The following is a 22,700-nucleotide window of genomic DNA, read 5'->3' as shown; positions in this document are numbered from 1 at the left end:
ATGTACAGCATGGAAACAGACCCTTTGGTCCAACCCGTCCATGCTGACCAGATATCCCAACCCAATCTAGTCCCACATGCCAGCAGCCGACCCATACCCCTCCAAACCCTTCCTATTCATATACACATCCAAATGCCTCTTAAATGTTGCAATTGTACCAGCCTCCACCACATCCTCTGGCAGCTCATTCCATACACGTACCACCCTCTGCATGAAAACGTTGCCCCTTAGGTCTCTTTTATATCTTTCCCCTCTCACCCTAAACCTATGCCCTCTAGTTCTGGACTCCCCAACCCCAGGGAAAAGACTTTGCCTATTTATCCTATCCATGCCCCTCATAATTTTGTAAACCTCTATTAGGTCACCCCTCAGCCTCCGATGCTCCAGGGAAAACAGCCCCAGCCTGTTCAGCTTCTCCCTGTAGCTCAGATCCTCCAACCCTGGCAACATCCTTGTAAATCTTTTCTGAACCCTTTCAAGTTTCACAACATCTTTCCGATAGGAAGGAAACCAGAATTGCATGCAATATTCCAACAGTGGCCTAACCAATGTTCTGTACAGCCGTAACATGACCTCCCAACTCCTGTACTCAATACTCTGACCAATAAAGGAAAGCATACCAAACACCTTCTTCACTATCCTATCTACCTGCGACTCCACTTTCAAGGAGCTATGAACCTGCACTCCAAGGTCTCTTTGTTCAGTAACACTCCCTAGGATCTTACCATTAAGTGTATAAGTCCAGCTAAGACTTGCTTTCCCAAAATGCAGCACCTCGCATTTATCGGAATTAAACTCCATCTGCCACTTCTCAGCCCATTGGCCCATCTGGTCAGATTCCTCTTGTAATCTGAGGTAACCCTCTTCGCTGTCCACTACACCTCCAATTTTGGTGTCATCTGCAAACTTACTAACTGTACCTCTTATGCTCGCATCCAAGTCATTTATATAAATGACAAAAAGTAGAGGGCCCAGCACCGATCCTTGTGGCACTCCACTGGTCACAGGCCTCCAGTCTGAGAAACAACCCTCTACCACCACCCTCTGTCTTCTACCTTTGAGCCAGTTCTGTATCCAAATGGCTAGTTCTCCCTGTATTCCATGAGATCTAACCTTGCTAACCAGTCTCCCATGGGGAACCTTGCTGAACGCCTTACTGAAGTCCATATAGATCATATCTACTGCTCTGCCCTCATCAATCTTCTTTGTTACTTCTTCAAAAAACTCAATCAAGTTTGTGAGACATGATTTCCCACGCACAAAGCCATGTTCACTATCCCGAATCACTCTTTGACTTTCCAAATACATGCACATCCTGTCCCTCAGGATTCCCTCCAACAACCTGCCCACCACCGAGGTCAGGCTCACTGGTCTATAGTTCCCTGGCTTGTCCTTACCACCCTTTTTAAACAGTGGCACCACGTCTGCCAACCTCCAGTCTTCCGGCACCTCAGCTGTGACTATCGATGATACAAATACCTCAGCAAGAGGCCCAGCAATCACTTCTCTAGCTTCCCACAGAGTTCTCGGGTAACCTGATCAGGTCCTGAGGATTTATCCACTTTTATGCATTTCAAGACATCCAGCACTTCCTCCTCTGTAATCTGGACATTTTGCAAAATGTCACCATCTATTTCACTACAGTCTATACCTTCCATATCCTTTTCCACAGTAAATACTGATGCAAAATATTCATTTAGTATCTCCCCCATTTTCTGTGGATCCACACAAAGGCCGCCTTGCTGATCATCCAGTTGTATGATAGATTGTACGGGTTCCAGAGATGCTGGTCTTTTCCAGGATATCTGGACATTGGTGAGTTCATCCGAGCACGGCAAGGTGGTAGAATCCAGCTAGCAACAGTTGGGGGGAGGGAGGTGACTATGGGAGTGTGGTAGGAATTAATGAGGTTAGTTTGGGATGATATGATGAGAGATTTCATTGGAGAGAAACCTTCTGTGAAACCCAGTGAAATTGGTGGTTATCCAATATATCACGTGGGTCAATCCTCAGATTTAGGCTGCATCCAATAACCAAAGAAAAAGAACTAAAAGTAGGAATAAACCAATTGGCTTATCAAGCTGGCCCTGCTATTCTCAAGGGCAGCTAGGGATGGGCAAGAAATGCTGGCCCAGCCATTGGTGCTCACATCCCATGAATGAACAAATATAATTCAATATGATTATGGTTGTTCTGAACATGATCCAAACTTCACTTTCCTACCTGTCTTCATCATTCGTTGTTAATCAAATATCTGTTTAACTCACCTTTGAATATATTTAGTGACCCTATCTCCACTACAGTTTAGGAAAAGAATTTCAAAAAAGGAACTAACTTCTGAGAGAAAGTATTCCTCTTAATTTCTGTCTCAAATGGTAGACTGCCTATTTTTAAGCTGTAGATCTTGATTCATCAAGCCCCCGGTGAATTTTGCCTTTCAGCTGTCATTATCCCAGATTCCAATGAGTCAACCTTTCCTCATAAGAGAGATCTTTCATCCCAGGAATCAGTAAGTATGTCCCTCTTTAAGAAAGGTGCCAAAATCTGTACAGTGCCCTCCCGGTGTAATCTCACCGATGCGTGAAGACTTCCTTACTTTTAAACTCCAACTCCATTGCAATAAAGTCATGATAGCATCATGATCACTAAATGTCCTTTCATTACCTCTTTAATAATGAATTCTAAAGTTTCCCCATGTCAGAACCTCTGCTTAATGTATAGTTTCCTGTATTCTGTCCATTTCCTTTCAAAAATAGAATTGTTGCATTAGTGTTTTTCCAATCATTTGGTTCCCTTCTAGAATCTAAGGAATATTGGAAGGATATAACCATTGGCATCATCATTCCTAAAGCTACTTCTAACTATGATCCTGGGGCACATCAAATGTTGTAATTGTACTAGCTGCCACTTCCTCTGGCAGCTCATTCCATAAACACACCATTCTTTGCATGAAAAAGTTGCCCCTGAGGTCTCTTTTATATCTTTCCCCTCTCACCCTAAACCTATGCCCTCTAGTTCTGGACTCCCCGGCCCCAGGGAAAAGACTTTGTCTATTTATCCTATCCATGCTCCTCATGCTTTTTGACTTTTTTTATTATGTTCATTTGCATGTTTTTTTTGTGAAGATGAATAAAAATATTTATTCAACCACTGTCCCCCCCCAGCTCCACCCCATACTTTCTATGTTTCTTGTAATATGCAGTGAGTACATACTTCATAAGGTAAGGATGTGCCTTACTAACCTTGTTCAGTACTTTGTTAAAAAGTAACTGAAAGAGGAGACAAGGCGTAATATAGTTGACGTTCCAATATCAGGCCTTATAGCCTACTGCATAGTTGATCCATAATTAGGTTCATAGCAAGTGACCCTATGATTCTATGCGGAGTACAGGGGCATGCAGAAAAGCACAGAGCAAGCTGGCTACTAGACCAGAACATAGAGGAAGGTATGTGTAGAAACTTGGACAGGCAAAAGGTGGGAGCAACATGAAACTAAGTCTAAGTCTGTAATAAGAGGTGATATGAAGGTCAAGGAGTTGGGAATAGCTAGAATTGATGAGCAAAGGAAATAGATATATAAGTACTGCAGTTTCAAAGCATAATAGTACAGGGTAATAAAACTATGAAAAATAGAAAAGCAAACACAGTCATTCAATTAGAACATAGAATATAGAACAATACAGTGCAGAACAGGCCCTTCAGCCCTCAATGTTGTGCCGACCTGTGAACTATTCTCAGCTCGTCCCCCTACACTATCCCATCATCATCCATGTGCTTATCCAAGGATTGTTTAAATTTCCCTAATGTGGCTGAGTTAACCACATTAGCAGGTAGGGCATTCCACGCCCTTGACCACTCTCTGAGTAAAGAACCTGCTTCTGACATCTGTCTTAAATCTATCACCCCTCAATTTGTACTTGTGCCCCCTCGTACAAGCTGACATCATCATACTAGGAAAAAGATTTTCACTACCCTATCTAATCCTCTCATCATCTTGTATGTCTCTATCAAATCCCCTCTTATTCTTCTTCTCTCCAATGAGAACAGATCCAAGTCTCTCAGCTTTTCCTCATAAGACCTTCCCTCCAGACCAGGCAACATCCTGGTAAAACTCCTCTGTACCTTTTCCAATGCTTCCATATCCTTCCCGAAATATGGCAACCAGAACTGTACACGATATTCCAAGTGTGGCCGCACTAGCGTTTTGTATAGTTGCAGCATAATATTGCAACTCCGGAACTCAATCCATCTACCAATGAAACCTAACACACCATATGTCACCTTAACTGCATTATCAACCTGGGTGGCAACTTTCAGGGATCTATGTACATGGACTCCAAGATCCCTCTGCACATCCACACTACCAAGAATCTTTCCAATGACCCAGTACTCTGCTTTCCTGTTATTCTTCCCAAAGTGCATTACCTCACATTTAGATGCATTGACCTCCATTTGCCACCTCTCATCCCAATTCTGCAGTTTATCCAAGTCCCCCTGCAACCTGTAACATTCTTCCAAACTGTCTACTACTCCACTGACTTTAGTGTCATCTGCAAACTTCCTAATCCTTTGGAGGGTTAGAGTTGGAAAGCAGAGAGTTATTCTGATCTTCTATGGAAGCCTACTTAAATTGTTGCCTTCACATGATAACAAAGATAAAGATATAAAGGCATCAATAAAATTAGAAAAACACATTATCAAGCTTTGAGGTTAAAGCTATTAGGAAATATTGAACAGCTGGAGGCTTTTAGTCTCGAAAAGATAAGGCTGAGGGTGATCGAAATGGGGCTTTTAAAGTTGAGCAAGTTTCGAATGCTTCCGCTTCTGGGAGAATTCAAATGTAGAGGATATTAAAAGTAAGATTGTCACTGATAAATCCAACAGGAATTTCCGGAGAAATATTTTCAACCTGAGACCAATCCGACTGAAACGACGATTCTCTTGCTCCTTGGATGCTGCCTGACTGGCTGTGCTGTTCCCCAACCACACTCTTTGACTCTGATCTCCAGCAGTCCTCACTTTCTCCTACTAATCAGACACCGAATGCATTACCAAAAGTAGCAGCTTGGGTAAGTCGGAGAGATCTATTTAAGTGCAGCTGAATAAGCACATGAGAGAAGAAAGATGTACAAGATGATTAGGGGGTTAGATAGGGTTGACAGTGTGAACCTTTTCCCGCGTATGGAGTCGGGTATTACAAGGGGGCATAGCTTTAAATTAAGGGGGGGTAGATATAGGACTGAAGTTAGGGGTAGGTTCTTCACTCAGCGAGTCGTAAGTTCATGGAATGCCCTGCCAGCAGCAGTGGTGGACTCTCCCTCTTTATGGGCATTTAAGCGGGCATTGGATAGGTATATGGAGGATAGTGGGTTAGTATAGGTTAGGTGGGCTTGGATCGGCGCAACATCGAGGGCCAAAGGGCCTGTACTGCGCTGTATTCTTCTATGTTCTATGTTCTATGAAAGGTTGTGCTTATGGGATATGGGAATAGGAGAAGGTTTATGCAGTGTGAGCAACTGCACTGTGCGGTCTGCCTGTGTGTTGTACATTCTATGGTCATGGTTTTACTTTGAAAAACATTGGGAGGGTTGGACAGTGAGGTTCTGATTTGCAAGTGAAACTCAGTAATGCAGCATACCTGGCTGTGGCATTCTTGTTGTGTGATGCCAATCCAAAGATGGGATTTCAAATATGATTTTGTTTTGTTATTGTTGAGACATTAATTACTGAATATCAACTCAGGCTGTACATTGCTTTAATATTATCTTCCTTAAGGTAGTCGGAGTCCAGTGATAGAGTCATAGAATCATAGAGATGTACAGCATGGAAACAGGCCCTGCAGTCCAACTTGTCCATGTCGATCAGATATCCAAAATTAATCTAGTCCCATTTGCTAGCATTTAGTCCACATACATCTAAACACTTTCTATTCATATACCCATCTAGATGCCTTTTAAATGCTGTAATTGTACCAGCCTCCACCACTTCCTCCGATTGCTCATTCCATACACGCGCCACCCTCTGTGTGAAAAAGTTGCCCCTTAGGTCTCTTTTAAATCTTTCCCCTCTCAATTTAAACCTATGCCCGCTAGTTCTAGACTCCCTCAATCCAGGGGAAAGACCTTGTCTATTTATCCTATCCATGACCCTCATGATTTTATAATCCTCTATAAGGTCACCCTTCGGCCTCCAATGCTCCAGGGAAATTAGCCCCAGCCTATTCAGTCTCTCCCTATAGCTGAAACCCTCTAACCCTTGCAAAATCCTTGTAAATCTTTTCTGAACTGTTTCAAGTTTCGCAACATCCTTCCTCTTGGAGGGAGACCAGAATTGCACACTGTATTCAAAAACTGGCCTAACCAATGTCCTGTACAGCTGCAACATGACCTCCCAACTCCTATACTCAATACAATGACCAATGAAGGAAAGCAAAAAACACATGTTGGACCTCAGCTGGAATGTTGAAAGCACCACATTATAGGGACAGTGTGAATGCATTGGAGAGAGTCCTCAGGAGCAACTTATACAAATAGTTCTAGTGATGGTAACAGGAAACTCAGTGATGATGACAGATTGGGGAAGTTGGGACTTTCTCTTTGGGGACAAAAAGGCTGTGGGGAGAGCCATAAGTGGTCTGAACAGAGTGTAAGGGGAGAAACTGTTCCCACTCACTAACAGAGGGAGAAACGAGGAGAAAATATTGACAGTATTTTGCAAAGGAAGCAAATGTGAATTGAGGAAACCTCTTCTCCACAGAGAGACGTTTGTGTCTGGAACGCATTGCCTGAAATTGTGATGGAGGCAGATTCATTCAGTACAGGTGCTCACACCACATAAACCTTCTCCTATTCCCATATCCCATAAACACAACCTTTCTTCTCTCATGTGCTTATTCAGCTGCACTTAAATAGATCTCTCCGACTTACCCGAGCTGATACTTTTGGTAATGCATTTGGTGTCTGATTGGTAGGAGAAAGTGAGGACGACAGATGCTGGAGATCAGAGTCGAAGAGTGTGGTGCTGGAATAGCACATCCGATGAGGAAATTGGAGATGAAATTGGATGGTTATTTAAATAGACACAATGTGGTGGGTGATGGAGAAAAGGCAGGAGATTGAGATTAATTTATTTGGAGAGACATTGTTAATACGATGGGTTGAATGGCCTCTTTTTGAATTGTAACAGCTCGGTGGTTAGCACTGTTGCCTCACAGCACCAGGGACTGGGTTCTATTCCAGCCACGGGTCAGTTTCCTCCCACAGTCCAAAAATGTGCATGTTAGGTGAATTGACCATGCTAAAGTGCCCATAGTGTTCAGGGATGTGTAGGTTAGGTGCATTAGTAAGGGGTAAATATAGGGTAGAGGAATGGGTCTGGGTGGGTTACTCTTCAAAGAGTCGGTGTGGACCTGTTGGGCTGAAGGGCCTGTTTCCACACTGTAGGGATTCTATGATACCAGATGTCTTCTTCTCTGTGGGAAGCTAGAGAAGTGATCAAAGTTTGTGCAAAGATTTGTAGCTCGGGTGCTCGTTGTTGTGGTTCTGTTCGCCGAGCTGGAAGTTTTTGTTGCAAACGTTTCGTCCCCTGGCTAGGCGACATCATCAGTGCTTGGAAGCCTCCTGCGAAGCGCTTCTTTGATGTTTCCTCCGGTGTTTATAGTGGTCTGTCCCTGCCGCTTCCAGTTGTCAGTTTCAGCTGTCCGCTGTAGTGGTTGGTATATTGGGTCCAGGTCGATGTGTTTGTTGATGGAGTTTGTGGATGAATGCCATGCCTCTAGGAATTCCCTGGCTGTTCTCTGTCTGGCTTGCCCTATGATAGTAGTGTTGTCCCAGTCAAATTCATGTTGCTTGTTGTCTGCGTGTGTGGCTACTAAGAATAGCTGGTCATGTCATTTCGTGGCTAGTTGATGTTCATGTATGCGGAACGAGGACATACCACAACCAAAAGGACTAGCCACACTACCATACATCAGGAGCATCTCAGAACTGACAGCCAGACTACTGCGACCCCTAGGACTCATAACGGCACACAAACCAACAGCCACGCTCAGACAACAACTCACCAGAACGAAGGACCCGATACCCAACATGAGCAAAACTAATGTAGTGTACAAAATACCATGCAAGGACTGCACAAAACACTATATAGGACAAACAGGAAGACAGCTAACAATCCGCATCTTTCCTTTCCCTTATCTCCCTTTGCAAACCTACTCAAATATATCACTCCTTATACTCACATAACTGCCATTCGCGCACTTATTCTTCTCTTTGTATGCAATTCCTCACACTGCCATCTAATCATCCCTCACTTGCATACTTTTATTGTCTCTCAATAATCAGTCTGTGCCAAATTGTGATGACCCATTTCCTGGGAAGAGCCTGTAATTTCTTTTATGTCATGTTGCTTTAAGATCAAAGGGCAGAGGAAGAATGTTGGAAAAAAATGTGAACTTAGTACCTGTGTAAGACACCATTGAGAAATTATTTGGAGATGCTGGTGTTGGACTGGGGTGTACAAAGTTAAAAATCACACAACACCAGGTTATAGTCCAACAGGTTTAATTGGAAGCACTAGCTTTCAGAGCGCTGCTCCTTCATCAGGTGGTTGTGGAGAATGAAATTAAGAAATGAACACTCTCCTGCTTCTCGGATGCTCCCTGACCTGCTGTGCTTTTCCAGCGCCATCTTTTTGACTCTGACTCTCCAGCATCTGCAGTCTTTACTTCCTCCTGCCATTAAGAAATGTTCATATGACCTGGGGTTGCCATGGAACTAAAGAGAAAAGATACAAAGGATAAATAAAAAAGTAATTGCAATGGGATTGGGTTCCAGTCTGAGTTTGTTTTCTGTCTCACTATTCAGAACACTGAGACTTCATACAAAAATACATCAAGCAACGTTATCTCTGAATGGAACAGTTTTCCATCTCAGCAGTCATCAAAGAGATCCAGTCTCTTACTGCAGAGAATGTATCATCATGTATGTGTCACTTCGTTGGAAAAGGCAGAGCACTGAGGACAGGAAGAGTGAAGGATTGTAGATTGGACAATCACCATCTGGTGTTGTTGAAGTGATACCAGGGCATAGCAAACTAATATAAAGGGGCTTATTAAGGTAGTCTCTGAGGATTTTGTGCTATCAAGACTCTGGTGATGGAAGTGAGACAGCGTTTGTAGATTTGTACCTTGCCAGTGGTAGCTATGTTCAAGGGCTCCAGATGAAATACAACTACTGATGATTGCAACTCAACAGCTGAAAGGATTGGATGGGAAAAGCCCTTTAATAAAGGTAAAGTTGGAAAGACTGTAAGAATTCAAAAGCGCTTACACTTGTGAGGGAAGTGATGCCACTGTATGTAATGACAATGAGACGTATTTGTTATATCAACTATTTGAAGGAAAATCTACTTTTCCATTAACCTGTTAATTGATATCTGAACAATTCTGATTTTATTTGGCTTGTTACAGTTAAATCTTGTTCAGTGATTTGACTTCTGTTGGTGTTGTTTGTTTCTTTTTAAAATGTCATCAGTCTTCACAAGAGTTGTAACACAATAAACTGCTTCAATTGGGTGAACACAGGCTATTATGATCAATTATAAATGTGTTTCCACCCTCATGACTGGAGAAAGAAGTACAGAACACAAGGGAGAAGTTAAAAACCAGAGATGGCCATCCACACACCTCACAATTGGCAAGTGGTGGTGAGAGAAAACAGTAAACTGTTGAGGCCGCCATTTTCTCTGATCACCAATTTAGAAAGAAGCTGTGACTGAGTTAAATATCACTGACTCATGTCACTCAGTCAAATCATCCCAACCTCAGCAGCAGATGATAATGATCATCTTTGCAAAGATCAGTTGAAACATCCTTATTTGGCCATTCATAATTGTTTTAAAATAAAAAATAAGGTGAAATTTTATCAGCCTCTCCGGGATGGGCTAGGAGTTGATTAGATTGGAAAAAAATGGCACTGGGAGATGTGTCAATTGGGTGGCATGCCAATTGCCTTCCTGATAGTACAGCACTTTACCAACAGTGGCAAAGTTGAAAGATTCCCTGCCCCCTGTGCTCATAGCTTAAAAATGTGTTGCTGGAAAAGTGCAGCAGGTCAGGCAGCATCAAAGGAGCAGGAGAATCGACGTTTCGGGCATAAGCCCTTCTTCAGGAATCATAGCTTATAGCCCAATATCAGCTCTTTAAATAGTTAATAAAGGTTCTTTCATTTTACAAACTGCTGGGTGCCCATCCATCAAGTGGGAGACTGTCCAGTGAAATGTAGCAGCCTCCTGATTGGTCCAGAGTTGGTGGAGCCTTCATTTTCAGGAACTCTTTGGCCCATGGAAAGGATCCCAATGGCAATGACAACAGCTCACTTTAATCCCCTGTACATTCCTAGCTTAATGGGGTGGTGGTTGCACTTTCATCACTTCGACATGGTTTCTATGATACCTCCCCCGGAGTTACTGCCAATGATTGGGAGACCTTCCTCACCCCTACCCCCACTCCTAACCCCACCCCAACATCCCCCCACACACCCCCAGCCATGCAAGTATCCACCCTACTAGAGTTTTTTTTAGGTTTGACAAAGGTGGTAACAGTTTTCTGGCGATCCTTTTGTTTCTGTGAAAAGTCTGTTGTTAACTTCAGCAATTATTTCATTCCACAGCCATTTCGTATCCATTCGGTGCGTTCTGTTGCTTTTCTTTTTTTGCTGCAGGTCACTTCAGTTGAACGTTGATCTCTTGCACCGTAGAAGCACCTTCATTGTTCTCCGAAAGAGGAAACATGGGGACTTTTTGTCTGAGTGTATAAAATGTACAAAGGCAACTTCTGCGAAAAATAAATGATGTGACTTCCTCTTTGAACTGAGAGCTCGTTTCTGTAAAATAGTTTAAATGTGTAAGCAGTGATTTCAAAGTCCAGTAATTATTTCCACGCTGTTGGGATTTATTATTTAAATAAAAGCCACTTAAAAGTACATTAGAAATTCTTCCCAGTTGACCGACTTCAATTAGAGCTTAATGCAGTAGGACAGAGTGCTTGTGAAAGGGTTTGCCTTGGAATATCCAATGCAGCAAAGCAGAAGATCTGTGGTTTCCTGTAAGTTGCTGGTGAGGCACACTGGTTGATGATGTGCTATCTGCATGAATCTCAATTATAAAAGTAGCAGACAGTCTGTCAAGGCTTTGACTATCTGTATTACTATGTTGAAACCAAAACTGAACCCCCAATTGGAACTTAACCTATCTGAATTCACTCGCTTTGAGTTCACGGGAACCAGGAACGGATTTTGATTTGGTTATGATGAAGCTGATCATATTATCATACAGTGAGCGCTGCTTGCAAAAGTACAACTGTGCTTCTAAAAAGCAAAGCATAAAATGCAAGCAAGTCTTTAACAGTAAAGAAACATCACCTATTTAGAAGCACCATTAACTTTTCTTATTCTGGGTCCATGCCGTTTTGAAGAAGGTAATTCCTACTGGTGGATCATTTCTCAAGCCAGATATTCCATTCTTTGCCTAAATTATCCAATTTTCATTTTGCACCTGAACAGTACAGGTAAGGGAGAGGAAGCTGTAAAAAGAGCCGATATTGGATTGACTGCTCTTGATGTGAGGCTTCCATTTCATTGTGCACTACATTCACTAAAGTCAATGCGTGCTGGGTTTGATTGTGTTGGTTTCCATCATAGTTTGATTGTGTTGGTTTACACCATAGTTGCCATTAGAATCAATGCCCTGAATGGTGTCAGACTATGAGGGATTCTGTGCTCCTTTCAGATACATACAATATTTTGTGTATTTTTGCAGTGCTGCTTACTGACAGGCATAAGGTTCAGGGAATGAGGTAACGCAAGGAACTCTGCAGACTTGAAGGTTGGAATTTTCTCCCTTGGTTCCACACACTATCAGGTAAGGCTGAAACAGGAGCTATCCTTATTCCAAACTGGATTTCTGTCAAGCTGACCTCCACTAGTGCTGTTGCTGGCTACCCTGTCCACTGCAGGAGAATATTGGATCTGGCCAATCGGCTCATTTCCATCCCATCCATCCTAGTTACTGCTTGGCCATGAAAGAGCCTGGCAGAAATTGGCAGTAGACCCAGGATAGTAGCAGTGATAACTCTTTTTATGTTGGAGGGAGAGTTGAGGCCTTTTTGTAAGATGTTGCTTATGATTTCTGGACAGCTATTCCCTTGTTTCTGTATTCTGTACCCCAGCCTCAATGAGACTGGTGCTCACAAACATTATTCAACTTCAGGCTCCTTTCCCTGTGTAAACCATTGCTTTGCCAGCAAAGGAAGTGCAGAGAGTATTCATAGACTTCACACCTTAACCCAGAGTTGTTGGTTTCAGTGATTGCACTCCTCTGACTGGACCGGCAGCCTGAGCACAGTCTGAGCAAACAGGTGACTAGGGGAGTGGAGGAGGGCTGTGGGGGACAGGCAGGACTTTCCTTATGAACTTCTGAGCCTCATGTCAGGCTCAAATGGACTGTGTGGAAAGTGGTCAATGAGGTTTTCCCCAGAGTAAAGGTGGACTGGGAATCCAATCAGCTATAGTGTATGGGTCTCTGGATTCTGGAGGGTTATAAGAAAGAGCGAGGTGTTGTAAAAAGTAGCTTTTGCAGCCAGACCACCTCTGTAGGGGTAACCCTCTATAGTGCAGGCTGATTATGTGCCTCCATGCAGCTAAATTGGCCTCTGCCACTTGTGGGAACTTGGATACCAGAACAATCATCCCAATCAGCCTGTTTCAATTTATCTTAAGGGACCATTAATGAGCTGAGTTTTGGCTATCTGCCATGTGTTAGTGGGAAAATGACTGTGTTGGGGCCTAAGATCCAGTGAAGGGACAAAAAAACTGCAGATGCTAGAATCCAAAACAGACAGGCAGGAGGCTGGAAGAACACACAGGCCAGGCAAATGCAGTGAAGGCATCCTTAGCCTGTAGATCCAGAAGCAGTAGGGCCTGCTTTCTTCAATAGGAGACTACTGAAGTGAAGGCTGCTTTACAAGTGTGGTACTTTCCTTCTCTCAGCTGTTGGCATTATACTGATTTACTGTCTGACTGGCTCTTACGTTTGAAACTAGGATAGGCAACAAGAGCACAGCAGCAAGCCTGAAATTTGCTAATCAGCATTCCAATCTAGAGGGAAGGGAATGAGCAATCACTCCTTGCATTGCCTTTAAGCTTAAGCCTGCCCCTACATGACAGTGATGCATCCTGGACTTCAGAGAATTTTTTTTGGTCCCCTAAGAGATAATCAGATTTAATCTAACAAGCCTCTGCTCCTTTATCCACCTTGGAAATACACAACAAGCAGGAGAATCTGCCACTTTGTTATCGTGTTTCTGTCCTATATTCTGTGCTGTGACTGTGGTCAATAGAGAGGTGCCTGGAGTGGTGCTACTTCAATAGGGTGACCAAAAATCACAAATCTGCCAGATTATTACATGAAAGAAAGAACAAGGAGTAAGTGAGGTCAAACAGCAGCTGTTTCATGCACTGAATACACTCAGGCAGCTCCGAGCAAAACCTCATTCTCAGCATTTTCTTGTCGAGAGCCACAATCACAGAACTGGGTCTGCACAATCCTAGAGTGCCTCGGTTATAATCAGAGCCTGTGTCTCGAGCGCTCCACATCTTGCAGACATCCGTACACACAAAGCAGCAGCAGCAACAGCTTTGCTCCTGCTGCTCTTTTTCACTGTGTGTGACTTCATCAACTAGGAAACAAAACAGAACTTCACAAAAGCATTTGCAGCTGTGTACCCTCCCTCCTTGACACTCTGCTATTCCCTTACCCTCCTTCCCACCCCCTCTGGCATTTAGTCATACATACTTTGACACGTATTTCCCATCGCACAAAAATACTACTTTAAAATAAAAGTGGGAACAGTTTGGAAAACACCCAACTTTTGCACCTGGCCTGTCTCTTTTGATGATGTAACCATCCATAAACTACTCAAAGCTTTAATGAACGAGTGAGATCCTGGTGCTTTTAAAGTGAAAAATTACAAAAACTTTCTTTCTTTCCCCTTGTTATGACAACATGTCCTTCCATAAGCGGGGAACAATTTGATCAAAGAATGGTGATTTGATTTGTTTAATGTGGAAATTAATTATATTCAGATACAGCAAATGTTCAATCAGAAAGTTATTTTCACAAATTCTACCCAAAGGTTTGACAAATGGGATCAGAATAGCCTAATTTCTGGATTTAATAAAATTGGCAGAAAAGTAAGCTGATGCATCTGTTTTGTCTTTAACGCATGTTTTCCTTTTTAAAGGCCACATGTCATTCCAAAATCTCTCTGAGTAAGTTTCTACGTTTTCTCAGTGCTGCATACAGCCTTTTGGTGTGCAGAGGTTTGAGGGTTGATCCTTGGTCCATGCTGAATTAACTAATCCCACCCCGGGTAGTATCGATGCACTAAAATTGACCTCAGTACTCCTTGGTTCAGATGGAGAAAGGTGCCATTTTGGATCTTTGACAGCGTTTCTCATGTGTGAAAATGCACATGTGAGGATAGTGTGTGAGACTTCAATCGGGATTAGCTGTGATACCACTTCAATAACTTGGAGCCTAAACTTACACCTCAGAGGTGATTTTAAATCTCTCTGCCTGGCAGTCACTTACACACCATGTCCCTGCTCCTGTCTTTTATTTAGCCTATTTTCCAGCAGCTCGGTGGCTCAGTGGTTAGCACTGTTGCCTCACAGTGCCAGGGACCCAGGTTCAATTCCTGTCTGTGTGGAGTTTGCACATTCTCCCTGTGTCTGCGTGGGTTTTCTCCAGGTGCTCTGGTTTCCTCCCACAATCCAAAGATGTACAGGTCAGGTGAATTGGCCATGCTAAATTGCCCACAGTGTTCGGTGCATTAGTCAAAGGGAAATGGGTCTGGGTGGGTTACTCTTCGGAAGGTCAGTGTGGACTTGCTGGGCCAGAGGGGCTGTATCCATTAGGGAATCTAATCTAATCAGAGATATTATTACACACCTGTGGAGTAGGTGGGACTTGAACCCGGGCCTCCCGGTTCAGGGGCAAAGACATTACCACTGTGCCATTAAATTGCAGATGAAGCTGATAGAGTTTTTCTATTAAGTATGCAGGTTTGTCTGGCCAGATCCTGAGCCAGAACCTCAAAATCTGTATGTGTTAATTATTTTCTCGGATAGATTTCTTCCTGGGCCTTGCAGAGCAACTTTACGCCTACCCTAGCCTGTCCCTCTCTGGCCACAATTGCCCTTCAAGGGTGCCTTGTGCTGAGGATCATTTCCCTGACTCCTGGGCTTGGAGCTGCCCGATTACAATGACCATGTGACCACTTCCTGCAGGTTTCCTGACCACGTTTCCCCCAGAATTTGGCAGACAACCTGTTAAGCTCAGCTAAACCTTCCTGCTACCTCTCCTGGCAAAGCCAAGCTGCTGGTGAGACTGTGATCCTATTTTGAAGTAACTGGGAGGAGAAACTGCTATAAACCAGCCTGCACCAAGAGGAAAAGAGGAGAAATTGGAATGGGGCATTACATTCAACATTTGATTCTCATTAATAGGCTACACTTTTTTTTACAGAATAATAACAGATGAGTGATTGAATACTGTGTGCAGAGAATTCTGTAACGACTGACTGCATTCTTTCTCCATTGTGTCAGAGAAACCTTTTGATACTAAATTAGTCATGCTCATTAGAGTGATGGGTAGCGGTGCAGGAGAATGGAGCTAAACCCAATTTGACAACTTAATTTCATTTCTTCGTCACCAAGGTGTACCCAATCTGCTGGAAAATCGTGGGTTTGCCGCAGCAAACAGCCTCTCCTCGCTCTGTGCTTTCTCTGCACTGACCGGGCCAAAAGTATGGACTGACTTCTAGTACCTCAGTGACGCTGTGACTCCCAGCTTACTGTGTAGCTGGCATGCAGGAAAAGTGTTAAACGAATTCAGAGCAGATTTGGTGCCTGTTCTAAATGTGTCTAAATTTGTCATTCAGTTGGATGACCTTAAAAGGATTAAAAGTTAACTGAAGGATGTCTAATCAAAGAAACAAAGCAAGGAGACGTCTTGCTGTCTTTATGCTAGAGCTAGTGTTTTGGTAACCACCTGTGAAGATGATGAATATGAGGCCAACCCACCATGAGAGGCATGCATATACTTGTAAGGACACTGAAGGATGCCAAAAAGGCATAATAGAGTCACTATCCTTTCTTGAAAAAGGATATTTTTAAATGTCCTGCAGGAATGTAGAGCCCTTATTGTTTAAGCTGACCCAACCCCTTGTATATCCATTTGAAAGGAGACCCGAGGCACTGCTCTGCTCGATTTTCCTTTGAACATAGTTTGAAAGGAAAGCCAGGTTGGGGGAAGGAACGGGGGTGGGGGGAGGGGGAAGCTATGAACTTACAGAGAACCTGCTGCTTGTGTCTGCAGCTCCAGTATTTGTAGACAGCGCGAGGTACAGGAGCGAAATGAAGTTTCTAAACATTGATAAGGGTTGCAAAGGCATGAGCTAAGAATTATACCATTTTTACATAAATATTTAATATAAAAATAGATCATTGTTTCTGTGGTGAGCAGACCTCAGACAATGTTCTCCAGGCATGGTTAAGCCCTGACTGAGAATGAATGATCTAACTCCCCTTCTTCATCAACCATCCCCCTCCCAAAACTATTCAGTCTCAATAATGTTAAATGAGAAAGAATTCCTTCCTTGTGGATGCTTTCCTCCCAGACCAAATTAGTTTGTTTTAAAAGGAGCCAATTTAATCAGGCTTCCTTGAGTTAACAAAAGAGTGGGTTTATTAGTTACTAAACGTGAGAGAAAATGAATAATGCAATGTTCATGCACACAGATTAGGAATAAGGCCTTAATTCCTAGGAATAGAGGTAGGCCATTCAGCCCATCGAATCCACTTGCCATCAGTGAGATCATGACTTTGAATTGGATTGAGTCCAAATGTAAAAACATATACAGATCAGTATGTGAAAAATAATTGCGGAACATTCAGAGCTGAATTTTGAGATTCTTGGCTGTATCATTTGATAAAGGTCTATTGTCCTATTTCCAATGGAAGCTCTCAAGGTAAGAGAGTTCTTCTATCCTGTTTGCTTTTCACTGGCTTGTTGGTTGGTTGAATTCGAGAACAGAGCGAGGGATTCCTTTACCTGCAGTGCAGGATTGACTAGTTCCTCACTTGTGACCCTTTGCAGCATTCTAGTGTTGAACCCAGCCTCGTACCTCACATCATTAGCACACCTTCTCCTATTAATGCACACAGGTCAGTCAGTCTCTAGCCTCTTTCTTTGTATATTCCTGAAAGGGCAAGATATAAAAAAATGTCTGCAAGATGTGGCTTCCTGTTCAGACATGGTTGACAGTCAGCCCTCTCATTATCTCTACTTGGGACATTGCTCTGTCTCTCTTTGAAATTTCCCTGACACTCTGTAATGTGGCATTCTATGGGTCACACAGACAGCTTTGCTAGTCATGCCTGAATTTACACCTGCAGTCCGTTTTTTTTGTCCAGAGCAGTCATCTGTTAAAATAATAAACGCATTTTGTAATTAAAAGTTAAAAATATCTACATTGCTTTGGAGTTCTGATCCATCAACACCGCAGTATCAATGCTTTTCTGTTACACTGAAACATACACTATTCCCCACCCTGACAAAAGGGCCTGTGGGTGCTTAAATGAGGCTCAATGTTTATCTCCCTATCTGTATCACATTTCTGCCAGCCCATTTGAACTCAACTATCTGAATATCTTGTAAGTAATTATCACTGTAGAGCTAGGCTGTCATTAATGGAGAAATGTTGCACTCCTATGTCAATTAAGGACCCTAACACAAGTATAATTTCATGGTATTTTTGGCAAAGTCGCGAGAGGAACTTGGAGGTAAACAGCTTCAAAGCCAGAAGAGGCCCGCTGCAGTGAGAAAGCTTTTAAAAATATTTTCTTTGTGAGTTCTGAAGAAATTTCTAGCTCCTACTACAGTGTTGGAGATGAGTCTCCTGTAAATACTTGGTGGGAATCATAATCCAATTGAGAGTCAGGACACCGTCCCTCCTGCCTCTGTCTTCATCCATCAATTCCCTCATCACTCAGTATTCCCAAAGCCATGAAGTCGTCACCCCCCCACAATATTCCCAAAACTGAAATGGAGGTTATAAAGTTTGTTGGGGTTTCATGGGGTGTGGGCTTGCCATGAGTAAATCAAGGGCACACTGATTTAAAATCAGAGCATGCAGTGCAGATTTTGCAGAAAGGATTTTCCTTCTCCATTTCTCTATCTACGATGAATCATACAAAGTTAGACTTCCATCCATTTGTGGGAGAGAACAGATTTAGAGGTCATTGATAGTTTCTGAGAAATCAAATAGGGAATTCAAAAGAAACTTCTCTACCCGAAGACTGGAACTTGCAACCACAGTGAGTGGTCAAAGTGTGTAGTATGAAGGCATTTAAGGCAAACTGGTGAACCAGTTGAGGGAGAATGGTTCAATGGTAGAATTAGACAGGGAAAGATAGGAGGAGGCTCAAGTGGAACTTAAACATCAACATTGACTGATTCAGGCAAATGAACTGCCAGAGGAAGTGGTGGAGGCTGGTACAATTACAGCATTTAAAAGGCATCTGGATGGGTATCTGAATAGGAAACATTTAGCGGGATATTGGCCAAATACTGGCAAATGGGACTAGATGAATTTAAGAGATATGATCGCCATGGACAAGTTGGACTGAAGGGTCTGTTTCCGTGCTGTACAGCTCTATGACTCTATGACTCTAAATGGCATGCTACTGTGCTGGATATCCTATATGAAATACTGGCATCTTGAAGCTTTCAACTGGCTGCTCTTCATTTATAAAGCTAGACATCAGATCTTTGATTCATAAGGCATTACAACTGTGGATTACAGTCACCTAGGAACCCTCCAACCACAAGGGATGATCTCAGTCCCAACCCTTGGACTCAGCACCGCCTTCTTGACTGCAATCTTCTTCCCGACCTCTCCGCCCCCACCCCCTCTCTGGCCTATCACCCTCACCTTAACCTCCTTCCACCTCTCGCATTCCCAACGCCCCTCCCCCAAGTCCCTCCTCCCTACCTTTTACCTTAGCCAGCTTGGCAAACCCTCCTCATTCCTGAAGAAGGGCTTATGCCCGAAACATCGATTCTCCTGCTCCTTGGATGCTGCCTGACCTGCTGCACTTTTCCAGCAACACATTTTTCAGCTCTGTTCTCCAGCATCTGCAGTCCTCACTTTCTCCTAGTTAAATTATGTAGCCAGGTTGCACAGACAAGGCATGGCATTTTCATGAGTATGGGTAGAAAAGAGTTACATTGATGTAGAATGTTTCATGAGCTTTGGACATGAGCTTACTACAAGCTCACTGACTCCCACAGCTACTTAGACTACATCTACCTCCTGTAAAAACACCCTCCCTTAATCCCAATTCTTCCGTCTCTGCCACATCTGTTCTCAGGATGACCAATTCCTCCTTCGAAAATCCCAGATGGCCTCCTTCTTCTAAGATCACAATTTCCCTTCCCTCCAGTACATCTCTTCCACATCCCGCACCACCACACTGAACCCCACCCCTCCCAATGCAACAAGGACAGAATCCCCCAGTCCCCACCAACCTCGCATCATGCTCCACCAGTTCCGCCACCTACAAATGGACCCCACCTCCAGAGCTATATTTCGTTCTTCACCCCTCTCAGCATTCCAGAGAGACCATCCCTCTGCAACTCTCTCATCAGGTCCATGCCTCCCACCAGCCCACATCCCACATCCCACTCCTGGCCACCGCAGGAAGTGCAAACCCTGCACCCACACTACTCCCGTCACCTCCATCCAAGGCCCCAAATAATCCTTCCACATACAACAGAAGTTTACCAGTATCTCTATCAATGTCATCTACTGTATCCATTGCACCCGATGTGGTCCCTCTGCATCGGGGACACAGGACACCTTCTTGCAGATCATTTCTGAGAACATCTCTGGGACACCCGCACCCACCAATCCCACCACCCCTTGGCTGAACACTTCAACTCCCCCTCCTACTCCGTCAAGGACATACAGATCCTGGACCTCCTCCACTGCCAAAGCCATTACCACCTGACACCTCATATTTTCACCTTGGGACCCTGCAGCCACATAGGATAAATGTGGATTTCAGCACCTTCCTCATTTCCCCTCCCCCAACATTATCCCAGTCCTGAGCCTCCAACTCGGCACTGCCCTCCTGACCTGTCCATCAACCTTCCCATCTATCTGCTTCACATGCCCCCCACCACCACCACCATGACCTACCACCTTCTCCCTCACCATCATCTACCTATCGCTTTCCCAGCTATCTTCCCCCCAACCCCAACTCCCTCCCATTTATTTCTCAAGTCACCTAGCCCACAAGTCTCAATCCTGATGAAGGGCTTATGCCAAAATATTGATTTTCCTGCTTCTGGGATGCTGCCTGACCTGGTGCTTTTCCAGCACCACCCTCTCGACTCTGATCTCCAGCATCTGCAGTCTTCATTTTCTCCTTAGAACACACAAATATGTTTCAACTCCAGTGAGATGCTTTCAAAGAGTAGCCACTTTTGTCAGGTGGGGTAAGTGGAAATCACTGCGCAGAAGAAGCGCCAATGTAATGATCACCAAATAATCTGTATTTGTGACTGAGCAATAAATATTGACCAGGGGTCAAGACACCTAAGGTCACTCCCCTTACTTCTCTTCCACTGTGCCTGAGATCAACCCACCTGAGAGGGCGGACGGAATCTCAGCTAGTGGAGTCACAGGCAGACAGGTTGGTGAAGAAGGTATTTGGTACACTTGCCTTTATTCATCAGTGCATTGAGTATTGGAGTCTGGACATCATGCTGCAGCTCTACATGGGTGACACCAGTTATAGAGTACTGTGCTCAGTTCTGGTCTCCCTGCTATAGCAAAGATGTTGTTAAAATTGGAAGGGTTCAGAAAAGATTTACAAGAATGTTGCAGGGATTGGAAAGTTTGAGCTATAGGGAGAAGCTGAATAGTCTGGGGCTGCTTCCCCTGGAGCATCAGAGGCTGAGGGGTGACCTTACAGAAGTTTATAAAATCATGAGGAGCATGGACAGGGTGAATAGCCAAAGTCTTTCTCCCAGGATAGCGGAGTCCAAAACTAAAGGGCATAGGTTTTAGTAGAGAGGAGAGATATTTAAAAGGGACCTACGGGCCAACTTTGTTACGCAGAGGGTAGTGTATGGAAAGAGCTGCCAGAGGAGGTGGTGGAGTCTGGTAAAATCGCAACAATTGAAAGCCACCTGAATGGGTACATGAAGAGGAAGGGTTTTGAGGGATATGGACCAAATGCTGGCAATTGGGACTAGATCAGTTTAGGATGTTTGGTCAGCATGGACAAGTCGGACTGAAGGGTCTGTTTCCGTCCTGTACATCTCTATGACTATTTCATCTGAAAGCCAGCTGAGAGCATAGCATAGCTTCAGTACTACACTGGAATGCCCGCATTGTTTCTTGTACTCATGTCCTTGATTAAAGGGTGATTTAACTGAGGTGTTTCTGATGAATAAAATATTTTGTAGAGCAATTCTCTGCTGGTAAAGTACAGAACAAAGCAGCCATAGTCTTCAAATCAGAACTAAATCTTTCAGTCGATGATTTCAAAAAGCACTTTTTCGCATAATGGGTAGTGGGAATCTGGAATTTTCTCCCTCCCAACAAAGTTATTGGGGGGAGGTCAAGTGAATTCCACATCCAGTTTGCTCAATTATTATTGCCAATGGAGTGCTATTGCGAAGCGTCCAACACATTAATAACGGGCTACATTCTTCGCTGGTGGAAGCATTCTTCTCTGTCTCATGTCCCAACAGTTGCAGCAGCTGTTCTCAGCAGCTGAATAGTTTCCGGGGGTTAAAGATAATCAGACAGTGAAGCAGCTGTCACTAAAATCAGATAGAATTGTGCACCTTTATGTACCCTTGCACTGAGAGTGTGACGTGTTTATATTTCACTCGAGCAGCTATCGCGCTCAAGTCAGGGCAATTCTGTGGCGTGGGTCCATCCACACTCGGAACGCAGTGGAAGCTTCCTAAACTCCCTTTACAAAGGACCCTTGTGGCCAGCCCACAAAGATCTTTTGTCCTGTTAGTCTGGCCTGCATTGAAATAGAGGTGGCTCTGTAATATAAACAAGATGTAAAAGAAAAGGCACACCAGGACCAATACAAGAGGTTGTGCCAATAGACAATGCATAGACATTACGTAATATGTATTATCCAACATTTTTATCCGAATGCCTTTCATTTTCATTTTGCATCATTTTAAAAAGTGAACCTTCTTTCTACTTTCCCAGCAGGTCTATGATTTTGATGATTCGGGAAGGAATAAAATGTCAGAGCTGTTTCGTTGGCAGTTAAATAAATATTGAATTGAACTTGATGGCAAAGCAATCAATGATTTATTTGACTGGCGAAGGACAAGGTACAGCTCAAGTATTTTTGCAGTTCCTGTCTTCCAAAATATCTGGCTGCCTCATTAGTCTTTGAGATCTATGGAATTCGCTGTCTGTTATGACCAGACCCTGGGTGAGGTTCCCCAACATGTTACAATTCCAGATGGGATACTCCGAATCTATAGGCTCTCGATTAAGAAGGAATGAGCCACTTCCCTTTTTTATTCAACCATCC

General features: G+C 43.6%; 2 long non-coding RNA genes across 2 annotated transcripts in view; both read left to right on the top strand.

The window, feature by feature from the left end:
• Positions 1–10,833, top strand: part of LOC148148554 (uncharacterized) — a 45,422-nt gene extending 34,589 nt beyond the window's left edge. The window contains exon 3 of the long non-coding RNA XR_015758762.1: positions 10,722–10,833. This is a non-coding gene — a long non-coding RNA (uncharacterized LOC148148554). The remainder of the gene's footprint in view (positions 1–10,721) is intronic.
• LOC148148553 (uncharacterized) overlaps positions 1–22,700 on the top strand; it is a 144,305-nt gene that overhangs the window by 77,258 nt on the left and 44,347 nt on the right. The window lies entirely within an intron of this gene.

The sequence above is a fragment of the Chiloscyllium plagiosum genome, unplaced genomic scaffold (genome assembly GCF_037043375.1).
Source record: "Chiloscyllium plagiosum isolate Xiang-an unplaced genomic scaffold, Cpla_swu_hap1 HiC_scaffold_12, whole genome shotgun sequence".
Classification (NCBI taxonomy): domain Eukaryota; kingdom Metazoa; phylum Chordata; class Chondrichthyes; order Orectolobiformes; family Hemiscylliidae; genus Chiloscyllium; species Chiloscyllium plagiosum.
Note: the sequence above shows the minus strand (reverse complement) of the source record. Positions and strands in the feature narration are given on the sequence as shown.